The 13,774-nt window shown below is 41.8% G+C and overlaps 7 non-coding genes across 7 annotated transcripts; 5 read left to right on the plus strand and 2 right to left on the minus strand.

Annotated features, from left to right (window-relative positions):
- Nucleotides 1-2,530: 2,530 nt before the first annotated feature.
- Nucleotides 2,531-2,671, minus strand: LOC130224122 (U4 spliceosomal RNA). Its single transcript, XR_008837198.1, has one exon. It is a non-coding gene; the product is annotated as a U4 spliceosomal RNA (small nuclear RNA).
- A 1,872-nt stretch (nt 2,672-4,543) lies between these two features.
- On the plus strand, nt 4,544-4,625 carry trnas-gcu (transfer RNA serine (anticodon GCU)). The gene has a single exon. It is a non-coding gene; the product is annotated as a tRNA-Ser (tRNA).
- Nucleotides 4,626-4,777: 152 nt separating this feature from the next.
- Nucleotides 4,778-4,859, plus strand: trnas-gcu (transfer RNA serine (anticodon GCU)). The gene has a single exon. It is a non-coding gene; the product is annotated as a tRNA-Ser (tRNA).
- Nucleotides 4,860-5,044: 185 nt separating this feature from the next.
- Nucleotides 5,045-5,126, plus strand: trnas-gcu (transfer RNA serine (anticodon GCU)). Its single transcript has one exon. It is a non-coding gene; the product is annotated as a tRNA-Ser (tRNA).
- Nucleotides 5,127-5,801: 675 nt separating this feature from the next.
- Nucleotides 5,802-5,942, minus strand: LOC130224127 (U4 spliceosomal RNA). The gene has a single exon (XR_008837203.1). It is a non-coding gene; the product is annotated as a U4 spliceosomal RNA (small nuclear RNA).
- Nucleotides 5,943-13,022: 7,080 nt separating this feature from the next.
- Nucleotides 13,023-13,104, plus strand: trnas-aga (transfer RNA serine (anticodon AGA)). Its single transcript has one exon. It is a non-coding gene; the product is annotated as a tRNA-Ser (tRNA).
- Nucleotides 13,105-13,302: 198 nt separating this feature from the next.
- On the plus strand, nt 13,303-13,374 carry trnah-gug (transfer RNA histidin (anticodon GUG)). The gene has a single exon. It is a non-coding gene; the product is annotated as a tRNA-His (tRNA).
- Nucleotides 13,375-13,774: the final 400 nt, after the last annotated feature.

A 13,774-nucleotide genomic window follows, 5' to 3' on the forward strand; every position in this document is an offset into this window, starting at 1 on the left:
TAACATGATTTTAATGTGTGTTTCTTTTTATGGAAGGGGCTGTTGGTTGAGTGAAAAAAGTGGGTATGCAGAGGTAGAGGAGGAGACTAAAAATAATGGTTGGTTTTAATATTTTAATATCTTTTATCATGTTTTTTAACATTTTATCGTGGAATGCAAGAGGTTTATTGAATGAGGAGAAATTTGAAAAAATGTTGGTGTTATGTAAAGAAGCTGATGTGATTGTTTTGCAAGAAACAAATTGGAAAAATGAAAGTGTTAAAATGGTTCAAAGCAAATGGGATGGTCAAATATATTTTAACAATGGAGAGGATAAACTGGGTTGTGGAGTAGCGATTTTAATAAAAAGAGGTACATATGAAAAAGAAAAAGTCATATTTGAGGATGGAGTTGGGAAAAGCATGGCGATGAAATTAGAAAAAGGAGAAGATCATTTCATAATTTATAATATTCATGCACCCAATGAAGAAAATGAAAAAGTGAACTTCTTTAAAAACGTTAGTATAAATGTAAAAAAATGGCAGAATGTTATTGTAATTGGAGATTTTAATACTGTTTTTACAGAATTAGATCTGGGGAGTAAGATGGTATATAGAAAAGACAAGGGGAGGGAGGAGCTACTGAAAATGATGACAGAATGCAATTTAATAGATGTGTGGAGAGAGAAAAACAAGACAAAGAGGGAATTTTCTAGAATGCAACTTGTTTTACATGAGCTGAAGTTAAGTAGGATTGATTACATGTTATGTAATGTAGAAATGAAGGATTTTATCAAAAGTTTATTTTATAAAAAAGTCAGTTTTAGTGATCATTCGTTTTTTTGTGTGAAATTAGATTGTGCAAAAGTTGAAAGGGGATTAGGTGTATGGATTTTGAACGCAACAATTTTAAAACATGAGACATACAAAGAAAAAATTACACAAATAATTGCAAACAGTAAATTGGACAGAATGTATAGAGAAGATAAAAGAATATGGTGGGACAATATGAAGTTAGACATGAAAAAATGTTCAATAAAATATTGTAAAATTGTAAAAAGAGTTAAAAATAATAAAGAAATGAAAATAAGAAAGGAATTAGAAGACGAAATAAAAAGACTGCAAATAGATCAAAATGAAGATATTGGGAAAATTATATATTTACAAGAACAACTGAAAGAGATGGAAAATGAAAAATGCAGAGGCGCTATAATTAGAAGCAAAGCAAAGTACACTGTTGAAGGAGATCGAAGTACAAAATTCTTCTTTAACTTAGAAAAGAATAGACAGAAAGCTATGGCGGCAAATCAATGCCAATGTTAATGGAGCGCAGCGGTGATGTTTGCGCACGAGGAGAAGTGAACCGTGAGCAGATTAAAGATCTACACGCGAGAAAACTACAGCTCGCGAGCGCACAGGGGATCTTCACGCGCGCGCTCAACTGATCCAGCGCGAAAAAAACAAGTCCCGCGCGCGCACCTCATCATCTGTGCGCACGATGTACGCTCTCGCGAGCGAGGTCATGCCTACAGCGCGCGCGCGCGATCAGTTTTCTCCGCTCGCTCGCTGGTTCTTCTCTCTGCTCGTGCGAAACATTTTGCAATTTTGTCAGTCCTGGGGCGGGACTTGGTTCACTTGTTATCTCTAGCGCTATTGGCTACTCTACCTTTCCGGAAGTTAGCCGGGATTGGACGCCGATTAATTTGGACTAGAAACAAGACAAAAAAATCTAAACAAGAAAAGCATTTTTTGCAGTGCTCCCTCTAAACAAAATTTATATAATGAAAACTTAAATGTGAAAGAAAAAATACAGTGTGCAATGCTATATACTTTATTTGAGCAGAATACCAAATATAAAGTATACACTAGTTTGTGAATAATGTAGTTTTACTACCTTCAATGGTGCAATTGCATATATTGATGAAGTATTGATACTTTGACTATAAAGTAAGCATAATAAAAATTTAAATTTGCTTTGTGTAAATTAAATATAAATTAAAGATTAAGTAGATTAGTTGATTTAACAAGACAATGTGTCAGTAAACAGGGCGCCTGTTAATAAAGTTTCTAATAACTACCTTTTCTAACAAAGGCAATAATTTTCATAATAAAAGAAATGATTACTTACGTGCTGGTCCGTTGAAGCCATGTTTGTTAAGGTGATGATAAGATCACGTGAATTATGGTTCGTCGTTTAATCGGCGTCCAATCCCGGCTAACTTCCGGAAAGGTAGATTAGCCAATAGCGCTAGAGATAACAAGTGAACCAAGTCTTGCCCGAGGACTGACAAAATTGCAAAATGATCGCGCGAGCAGAGAGAAGAACCAGCAAGCGAGCGGAGTGAACTGATCGCTGTTTTCTTTGCGCTGGATCAGTTGAGCGCGCGCGTGAAGATCCCCTGTGCGCTCGCGAGCTGTAGTTTTCTCGCGTGTAGATCTGTAATCTGCTCACGGTTCACTTCTCCTCGCGCGCAAACATCACCGCTGCGCTCGATTAATATTGGCATTGATTTGCCGCCATACACAGCTATCCTTTTCAACAGAACATTAAGCCTACTAAAAGGCTGACAAAAATTGCCAGAGCTGACTGTATTTCAAGTCATCTCAGCGAGGTATTGGGTAAAGTTTTCAACCAGCAATGATCACGCCTCGGATAGACCTCATAGGCTATGATATTGCCTCTGCGAAAGAATAGCTGTAACAACTATGAACTCTTCTGTGTACCAATCTGGACATGCAACGACAAGGTGGCATCAAACTTTAAACTGCCAGCAATCAGCCCTCTGGCACCAATGAGTGCATGCTGTGTCAGCAGAACAGGTTATTGATTTGTCCAAAAATAATTACTTATACATTGTTTCATTTTTACTTAAAGAAAAGTATACACTACTTATGTGAATCTGGGAGAAGAGAATTGTGGGTAATCTGGTAAAGGGGCGGAGTCACAACGCTGAACTGCAGAGAAAAGGGATGAGATTGGGATGTATTTATTGGGCTGTACAGGGTATTGAATTACAAGGTAATGAAGAATGCAAGGGCACTGAAACCATATTTTTACAGAAATCCAAGGTCAGCTATGCTGCCGTTTTTAGACTCAGGCATTCTGTCTAGTTTCTCTCCAACAAAACCAGAAGAAACATGTTCTTCATGTACTTCTGTGTCAAGTGATCAGCGTGATCCACGGCGCAAGCCTTGAGCGTAGCCGTGCACTTATACTTCCTCGCACTGTTTCTGTTGCTCTGCAATACACTTCCGAAACGCTAGCTGGCAGTAGGTGTTTATGTTTCTCTGTGTTGAGTTTCTTCGCTGGTGTTTTGTTTTTACTGAACGCTTCCTTAATGTGCATGTGGCTCAAATTCGCTCATTTTGAGGCAGGAACCAGTGGACGTGCAACAACTTTAATTAAGAGGTAAACACAAAACAACAGTCTCCAAGCGGAGCTCCTTCATGGGACTCCATACTTTTAAACACCCGCTGCTTCACGCTCGTGCGGCTCTCACCTCCGCCCACACTCGTCAGCGCTACCAAGTCGACCAATCTCAGAGCTACGCGTACATGTTACATTTTTTGAGAGGTGCTCGTCAATGTCGCAGACGGCCACAGCGAGGTGCTATGCAACCACGTGTAGGCTGCGCCGTAGCATACGCGTGAGCTTGACGCCGAGATATAAATCAGCCTTAACTCTGGGGCACTGATCAGAGCTACTGATAAAGCTCCTTATGACAACCTTTATCTTCATCTTTTCTGTAAGAACATCCATTTGAGTCCCAAAAGTTAATCCTTTCTCTAGCACAACGCTGTGCTTACACGTGACGAGGTGGCCGAGTGCTTAGGTTAGTATGTTGTACTCTGCAAGTTCTGGTTTAAATCCCATCCTCATAGTTTCACTGTATTGAGAGAGGCAACTGCTTCTGTCTAAGGTTTCTTACTTGCAACTCTCAGCGTCTTAAAGGATGTTTATGGCAAAATTGTATGTAATATTTAGCGAAAATAGCTGCAAAAACATACGTATATGCCATAGTCTAGCCTCCATTAGGAGATCACCTATATGCGTGGCGAGGTGGCTGAGTGGTTAAGATGATGGACTGCTAATCCGTTGTGCTTTGCATGTGCGAGTCGAATTCCAGCCTGGTCATGTGTTTAAGAGAGCCCGGTGTTTACGTGGAAGGTAACTTACTTGCACCCTCTTCGTGCTTCGAAGCATGTTATGGCAAAATTGAGTGTCATCTTACCGAAAGTAGTTGCAAAAACATACACAGGCCACAGTCCACCCTCCATCAGTAAAGTGTCAACGTATGTGACGAGGTGGCCGAGTGGTTAAGGCGATGGACTGCTAATCCATTGTGCTCTGCACGTGTGGGTTCGAATTCCATCGTCGCTTAAATGCTCTGGCATTTGAGAGATTCCGGTGATTCAGTGGAAGGTGTATTACACGAATGCTCTTAGCGTTTTGAAGGATGTTGCTGTAAAATTTTATGTCATCTGTATCGAAAGTAGCTGCAAATAAATACATACATACATATATGCCAAAGTCCAGCCCCCATCAGGAAAGTGGCTACATGCATGACGAGGTGGCCGAGTGGTTAAGGCGATGGACTGCTAATCCATTGTGCTCTGCATGCATGGGTTCGAATCCCATCCTCGTCGTTTGTTTAAGAGAGCCCGGTGCTTCCGGGGAAGTTATCTTACTCGCACCATCTTCGTGCTTCGAAGCATGTTATGGCAAAATTGAGTGTCATCTTACCGAAAGTAGTTGCAAAAACATACACAGGCCACAGTCCACCCTCCATCAGTAAAGTGACGAGGTGGCCGAGTGGTTAAGGCGATGGACTGCTAATCCATTGTGCTCTGCACGCGTGGGTTCGAATCCCATCCTCGTCGCTCAAATCCTTGAGAGCATTTGAGAGATCCCGGTGAATCAGTGGATATTCAGTGTATTACATGTGCCCTCTTAGCGTTTTGAAGGATGTTGCTGCAAAATTTAATGTCATCTGTATCGAAAGTAGCTGCAAATACATACATATATGCCAAAGTCCAGCCCCCATCAGGAAAGTGGCCACATGCATGACGAGGTGGCCGAGTGGTTAAGGCGATGGACTGCTAATCCATTGTGCTCTGCATGCATGGGTTCGAATCCCATCCTCGTCGTTCATTTAAGAGAGCCCGGTGCTTCCAGGGAAGTTATCTTACTCGCACCATCTTCGTGCTTCGAAGCATGTTATGGCAAAATTGAATGTCATCTTACTGAATATTTTTGCAAAATAGTTGCAAGAACATACATATACACATATGTGCCACAGTCCAGCCTCCATCAGGAAAGCGAGAACATTTGTGACAAGGTGGCCGAGTGGTTAAAGCGACGGACTGTTAATCGATTGTGCTGATGAGGTGGCTGAGTAGTTAAGGTGATGCACTTCTAATCCATTGTGCACTGCATGTGTGGGTTTGAATCCCATCCTTGTCGCTCATTTGCTCTGGTGTTTGAGAGAGCCCGGTGCTTCCGTGGAAGGTGTTTTTCTCGCACCCTCTTAGCGTTTTGAAGGATGTTATGGTAACAGTTAATTCAGCCTCCGGCAGGGATGGACCGCTAATCCACTGTGCTCCGTCTGTGTGGGTTCAAATCCCATTCTCGTCGTTCAATTGCTTTAGCATTTTAGAGAGCCTGGTGCTTCCGTGGAAGGTTTCTTACACGCACTCTGCTTGCATTCTGAAGAACATTACGGTACAGGTTAATCCAGCCTGCTGCATGTTTAGGAGCTCAACGAAAGTTGCAACATGTTAAAGAAACAGAAGCACAGCTATCCTTTTCAACAGAACATTAAGCCTACTAAAAGGCTGACAAAAATTGCCAGAGCTGACTGTATTTCAAGTCATCTCAGCGAGGTATTGGGTAAAGTTTTCAACCAGCAATGATCACGCCTCGGATAGACCTCATAGGCTACGATATTGCCTCTGCGAAAGAATAGCTGTAACAGCTATGAACTCTTCTGTGTACCAATCTGGACATGCAACGACAAGGTGGCATCAAACTTTAAACTGCCAGCAATCAGCCCTCTGGCACCAATGAGTGCATGCTGTGTCAGCAGAACAGGTTATTGATTTGTCCAAAAATAATTACTTATACATTGTTTCATTTTTACTTAAAGAAAAGTATACACTACTTATGTGAATCTGGGAGAAGAGAATTGTGGGTAATCTGGTAAAGGGGACGGAGTCACAACGCTGAAGGGCAGAGAAAAGGGATGAGATTGGGATGTATTTATTGGGCTGTACAGGCATTGGGGTAAGGTAATGAAGAACGCAAGGGCACTGAAACCATATTTTGACAGAAATCCAACGTCAGCTATGCTGCCGTTTTAGACTCAGGCATTCTGTCTAGTTTCTCTCCAACAAAACCAGAAGAAACATGTTGCAGTTAATGTTGAACAATAGAGCCTGGTTTATACTTCTGTGTCAAGTGATCAGCGTAATACACGGTGCAAGCCTTGCGCGTAGCCGTGCACTTATACTTCTGCGCACTGTTTCTGTTGCTCTGCAATACACTTCCGAAACGCTAGCTGGCAGTAGGTGTTTATGTTTCTCTGTGTTGAGTTTCTTCGCTGGTGTTTTGTTTTGTTCTGAACGCTTCCTTAATGTGCATGTGGCTCAAATTCGCTCATTTTGAGGCAGGAACCAGTGGACGTGCAACAACTTTCATTAAAAGGTAAACACAAAACAACAGTCTCCATGCGGAGCTCCTTCATGGGACTCCATACTTTTAAACACCCGCTGCTTCACGCTCGTGCGGCTCTCACCTCCGCCCACACTCGTCAGCGCTACCAAGTCGACCAATCTCAGAGCTACGCGTACATGTTACATTTTTTGAGAGGTGCGCGTCAATGTCGCCGACGGCCACAGCGAGGTGCTATGCAACCACGTGTAGGCTGCACCATAGCATACGCGTGCGCTTGACGCAGAGGTATAAATCAGCCTTAACTCTGGGGCACTAATCAGAGCTACTGATAAAGCTCCTTATGACAACCTTTATCTTCATCTTTTCTGTAAGAACATCCATTCAAGTCCCAAAAGTTAATCCTTTCTCTAGCACAACGCTGTGCGTACACGTGACGAGGTGGCCGAGTGCTTAGGTTAGTATGTTGTACTCTGCAAGTTCTGGTTTAAATCCCATCCTCATAGTTTTACTGTTTTGAGAGAGGCAACTGCTTCTGTCTAAGGTTTCTTACTTGCACCTCTCAGCGTCTTAAAGGATGTTTATGGCAAAATTGTATGTAATATTTAGCGAAAATAGCTGCAAAAACATACGTATATGCCATAGTCCAGCCTCCATTAGGAGATCACCTATATGCGTGGCGAGGTGGCTGAGTGGTTAAGATGATGGACTGTTAATCCGTTGTGCTTTGCATGTGTGAGTCGAATTCCAGCCTGGTCATTCGTTTAAGAGAGCCCGGTGTTTACGTGGTAGGTAACTTACTTGCACCCTCTTCGAAGCATGTTATGGCAAAATTGAGTGTCATCTTACCGAAAATAGTTGCAAAAACATGCATGTACACATTTGTGCCACAGTCTAGCCTCCATCAGGAAAGTGAGAACATATGTGACAAGGTGGCTGAGTGGTAAGGGTGATGTACTGCTAATTGATTGTGCTTTGCACGCATGCGTTCCAATCCCATCCCCGTCGCTCATATTCTCTGGTATTTGAGAGATCCCGGTGATTCTGTGGGAGGTGTTTTACTCGCACCCTCTTAGCATTTTGAAGGAGTTCACATCGGACATTGTCAGCCATCTGGATGAGGTGAAAGGGGTGATTACCTCCACCTATGGCCATATCCTGAAAACGGATTCTACAAAAAAGGTACAATATATGAAGGTTTGACTATATGGTTTATCTTCAGCAATTCATGTAAATAATTAGAATAGATTTAATTTAATTGTAATCAAAGTGTGTGCATTTGTGACAAAAAAAAAGTAGGAAACATATATCAGGCCTGCCAAAATGTCTACGTTTTTTATGTTTGTTTTTGAGGTTACCAAAAAGGTGGCTGGTGCCATTGGGGACATGGCTGCATGGATGACCAACATTGGGTATGAGCTTGGTCAGGTTTTGAACAGTTATCTTACAACAGCTGAAGGTGCAGGACTGGTGGAGCTGTGCCAGTGCATCGTCAGACGCTACTAGAATGCTGGGGAATCAGAGCCTGAGGTCATCTATGTTGACCGGGATTGCTGCAGTCAGTCAGCTGAAATCTTATTAAATGTGCAGTGCATTTGACAAAAATTTTAAATCTTTAAAATCTTAAAAATGCCTCCTTTCCCTAATGATGATGAAAATCAATTATTAATTAATAAATACTGACCCCATCATTATTGTATTTAACTATAAATATTATAATTATAATTGTATTTAAAACATTTGACTCTTTACATTTAAAAATAAATAATTATCTGAACAACAACATCAACAAAATGCAGTTTCTTTTCTTTTCTGAATTTTTACCATAAACTGTAATGAACTAATTTCTGATTAAATTAAGTTTTTGTGTAATCATCTTGATAAATGTGTCTTTTTTTATTTGTAATTGTTTTTAAATTGTAAATGAAAATGAATTGTGAATTGAAATCAAATCAAATTACTACAAAGCACCACCCTCTCTATGGTATTTTTTGTTCAAAGAACTTAAGGCAGCCAAAAGAGGGGAACTTTCCTCTTGTATATTTGAGTGGGATCAGGAGGATGTGAAAGAACTTAAGACTTTAAAAAAGAGGGGAGTGGAAGAGTAGCCATGGAGGACAGACTCCTACTGAGGCACAGCTTATGGCCAGCATCAGCCCAGGTGAACTCGCAAAGCATTGTAGGCGGCGAACACGCAAGACTGAGGAAATTCAGGCCATGATTTCAGGGCTGCTGGAATCAGTGTGGGAGCTTACTGACACCACGGGGCTTTATCTGGTTAACCCTGAGAGCATGGACCATGTCTGGGAGACACACCAAAAACACCTGGAGTGCATTCAGGACCCTCCCCATGTGGAGTTATACACAAAGACAGGGACACTTCAGAAGGGTGGTAAAGTCCTAAATGTTGTTAGATGTGGCAGGGGGTCATCCTCACTGGAAAGTTTTCACTGCCATCATTATGCCTTCATTCCTGGTAAATTTTGAGTGTTAAATTGCAATATGTTCTGTATATTTTGAAGCTTATTAGCAAATAAGTGAACTAAAGCTATTGTTTAAGCATTATAGTCGCACCCTGGCCACTAACTGGATTTGGCTTCTTTTCATTAAATTTATTGATTTAAGTTGTTATCATGGAATTTACAACCATAGTTGTCTCTGTATTTTATGTTACTGTTCTATTACTGTCATGAAATTTTAGTTTTCTCAGTTTAAAATAACTGTTAACTGATTTTTTAATTCCTAGGATGGAGATGCAATGCCATGCAAACACAAATGTACATGTTAGAGGGGGCCTCGAGATTGAACATGAGCCGGGGAAAAGAAGCTGTGTCTGTGGCTGGGACCTCAAACATCAGGACATTTGATGTGTGTTGAATGTCTTATTTAAATAGCATAAGCCAACGAGTCCTTGGTAGGGCTTTGATGCCAGAATTCACCCCTCCAGGAAAACCCACTGGTAAGAGTATGTCTCAGGACAAAGCATTGCATTATTGCTCTCTCTGTCTCCTGTGTTAAAAATGTGTCAAACCTATTGCAGGTGAGTGCATTGCAGTGGAGTACTTGTTGGTTCAGTCCAATAGAGGAGACCAGTTGACTCCACATCAAAATGACATGCCTAAAATTCCTGCAGAGGAGCCTGAAGATGACAGTGAAATTGACACAATTGTGTGCCATGCACCTGACCTTGCAGCTGGTGATCCTGACTCTCTAGTAGCTGCCTTTGAGGCCCAGGACAGTAGATGTGACTTAAGGGGTGTTTCTGGATGGGATGCGGTGGACAACTTGGCAGGGTATCTCGTCAGACTCAACCGCACCATCACTGCTTTATCTACCAACGAGATAGCAGAGATCTTGCGGTTTTATTCATGTTTGGATGCCATTGACCAGTTCCCCTCCAAGTATTCGCTTAAGAACAAGAAAAAGGTCTTGGAAGGTCCTTGGAGAGCTTCACTGAAGCGCAGTGGCTCAGCCCCTGGTCAACAAGCAGCTGAGAGGCAGGTTAAACTGTAACATTTGACATTAGTCTTTTGATGTAAAAAATCAATCTATATGTCTAAAAAACTATAATGAGACATTAAATACAGATCATACATAATTTATTCAAAGCATTTTTATATCCACAGACTGTTCATGATTCATGGCCAGGTTGCCCAGAGACCTAATGTCAACAGGGTTTCAGAATGTGTGACACTGAAGCTTTTGAAGGAGTTCAGGGAAGCAAGAAACAGGCCCAAAGACCAAAAGGGCAAAATCTTACCCATTCCTCAGGCAATTGTGATGACGTACAGGCACATTAAGCAGCTGCTGGAGGACTGCAGAGAGATTTGGACAAGACCAACTTGGTGCTAGATACAGTCAACACTACTACAGTGTCATCATGGTAAGTTGGGCTTCTTACAATCACTTAAGTAGAATATTACTATGAATGACTGCTCTTCAGAAGCAAATATGAAACTAACTACTCATATGTCCGAATTAATTTTTATATTAGTTGCAATAAAAGTGCAGTTTTTTCACAACAGCTTTACACAGAACTGTTACTGCTTACAGTACCTTATTGCTGTAATATTAATCACCTCTTGATTTTTGATTATCACTGATGAGTTGTCAGATTGCAAACTTTAGTTTTAATGGAATTATGAACATCATTAACAGTAATGTATAACAGATGGCTGATGCTATCTGAAGCCAGCTCTTCTTTTCTGTCTCTTAAATTACACTGCAAACTACATGCTTTATATTTCTTTAAATAATTTCCTGACATTTTTTATATATAGTTTTTTCTCATTGCTTTGTGGTATAAACTTAACCATTCTGTACACTTGCATAAAGAGTAGTTGTGCTCTCTTCAAACTTAATGTTTTGTTTTTCTTTTTCTCCCAGGCTTCTGGACCGACAAAAAAGAACTGAACGGGACACGCTGCTTCAAGGACTAGAATTTCCCCAGCAGGTGAAAGGGTTTGGTAAATGAGCCACTGCTGATACCTAAGGTGCCCCCAACTGCACCTGTTGAACATGGACGTGTTCCAATTCAGTTCCATTAGCCTGAAAATCAGGAGGGTGAGGCAGTTATTTGCCAACGAAAATATTCAAGAACTGGAACTGCAAAAGCTTCCATTACACTCATAGACACTGGGCAAGGAGGAGCATCTCTATCTGGCACACATTTTTTCTAGCCTGGGGCTCAGCACTTTCCTGGTTGGCATTCCAGGCAAGGACATTCATATTGTTCTTTTCCATCACATCCACCATCAGCTCCACCACCTCCACCTCCACCCTCCCTCAGTTCTACCACCCCCTAAGGGATGGTCTCAGCCACCACCTTCAGCTCCACCTCCACCTCAGGGTTGGTCTCAGTCGTCAGCTTTATCAGCTCTATCACCGCCTCAAGGATGGTCATTTCCAGCAGGCCAAGAGACATCAGCTCCACCAGCTCCATCACCATCGTCTCCACAATGGTCTTCTTTTCCTCCACGGGATGGTCTCACCTTCCAGCAGGCCAACAGCCATCAGTTCCACCACCGCCTCTGAATCGTCAGCGTGCTTGGAAAAAGTGTCACACAAAAGAACATTATCATTATCATTGTAAAACATGTGGCCACCCAAAAAGCAAACTTACACGCCATTCCCAGGTTAAAGGAAAGTGGTACTGTCCAGCATCTGGCCAGACAATTGGAAAGACTCTCTTTAGAATGGTTTGGACTTTCATACATACATACATACATACATTTTCATACATACATTATCTTTTAAGTTGGTGCATTTAAACTGCATTATGTAAATTAGAATTCAGAATATTCTAACTTATACCTTTTCATCTGACGTTTCTGGGTTCAAGTCCCTGTTTGGGCGTGTAAGCCAACTTTTGTAGAGCGTGGAGGATTCGGATTTCTACCTTCCTATCCACCTCAGCATGAATCAACGTTTATCCTTTCCTCATCATCTTGTTTCTCATTATTTTTATATAATTATTTGATTATTTGAATGAGTAATTAACTTTGAATTGATTTTAACTAATGAGTAAGTTAACACATTGCTTAATATAAGAATGTTCAGTGTGTTTGCCTGTCTCTTTATAACTTTTTCAAGAGCCACCAAACTAGGTCAGAGGTCACGGAGACCTTGAGTGGAGCTGAGGGCTGAGGACCGGAAGCAACTGTCTCCATTGTTATTTCTATGAGTAATTACTATCCAAAATGTCTTAAGAGATTTTGCTGTTTTTACGCTTAATTCTTTTAAGGTGATTCTACTTTTTATTCAAGATAGACTTTGTGTAGTAAGGATATAACTGCTAAAGGATATAATTGATAAAGACGGCTGAGACTACACTCAGCCTCGGATAAGAAACAGATTATACTTTAAGTGTGTGTGTTCTATTTGACTGTGGATCTGTTTCACAGGTCTGGAGTCAGCTCCAAACAGTCTAGTGGATGTCTGACGTTTATGCTTGAGATACTGTTCAGAATTGTACGCACACACCCCACGTGGAAATTTTCCAAGTCTATCTGTGTTTTATCCAATCAGGTTAGAACACCTATATGCGTGACGCAGTTAATGACCTTATGTGAGAATATAATTGTTATTGATTTGTGATTGTAAGGAGAGCGCCCTAGGAACTCATGGCGAGTGTTGAAGCTGGCTTCTGCTGATGTAACTGCAAACTATCTGCAGTAAACTTTATTTATTTATTTATTTATTTAAATCTCTGACTCCGGCTCTTCTTCGTCTGACAGACTGGTCTTTCTTTGGGTTAAACTGCATACCATCCGTACAAGCGACATCTAGTGCTGGTGAGCTCTTGCTTGCTCTACATGTCATCGGGCAGCACGACCAATGCGCTAGGCAAGAACACAATGGAAAGGTCAGACTTTGTAGTCGTGGCCGAGTGGTTAAGGCGATGGACTAGAAATCCATTGGGGTCTCCCCGCGCAGGTTCAAATCCTGCTGACTACGTCCAGGCTGCGCGCAGGATTTAGTTTGCGACTTTCCTTGATTGTTTGCAACTCCAGTGTTCCTTGGGAAAAGGGATGTGCTGGTAGGGAAAAGTGACAAAAATAAAACCGCAGCGCGTGCCAGCTGACTGCCCTGGGGGCCCTCCATTTTCAAAGTCGTATGACAGAGAGCAAGGCTCCAGCGGCTGTCCCGTTGCTCGCTGTGATCGTATAGTGGTTAGTACTCTGCGTTGTGGCCGCAGCAACCCCGGTTCGAATCCGGGTCACAGCAGGCTTTTCAAGGTGGCATTGGCGTTGCACTCTGTGATGCCATCCGTAATCTCCAGCCTCCTTTTAGTGCAGGCTGTGCTAATGGCACGTCCTGAATGTTTACGTTTCCTAAAGTGTGGAAGACTAGGGATTCGATATGAGCAACGGGACCTTTGATGCCAGCATGCTGTGTAGGTAAGCGTTGATCGAATCACGCTTCTAAGGCATGGAAGGAATCGTTTCAATGGTTAAGTCTCCATTTATTGCCACAACAACAGAAAGACCTTCTGCAGTTGTCACTGATCTTTTTAATGTCTCCCACATGACATGGAGTCCAAACTACTGTGCTTTACTGATGTCTACACCTACAACAACCATAAACCCAACCTCACAGTGACCTGTTGTGTTTTAGCAACATCTAC

This window comes from Danio aesculapii, chromosome 4 (genome assembly GCF_903798145.1).
Source record: "Danio aesculapii chromosome 4, fDanAes4.1, whole genome shotgun sequence".
In the NCBI taxonomy this organism is placed as follows: Eukaryota; Metazoa; Chordata; class Actinopteri; order Cypriniformes; family Danionidae; genus Danio; species Danio aesculapii.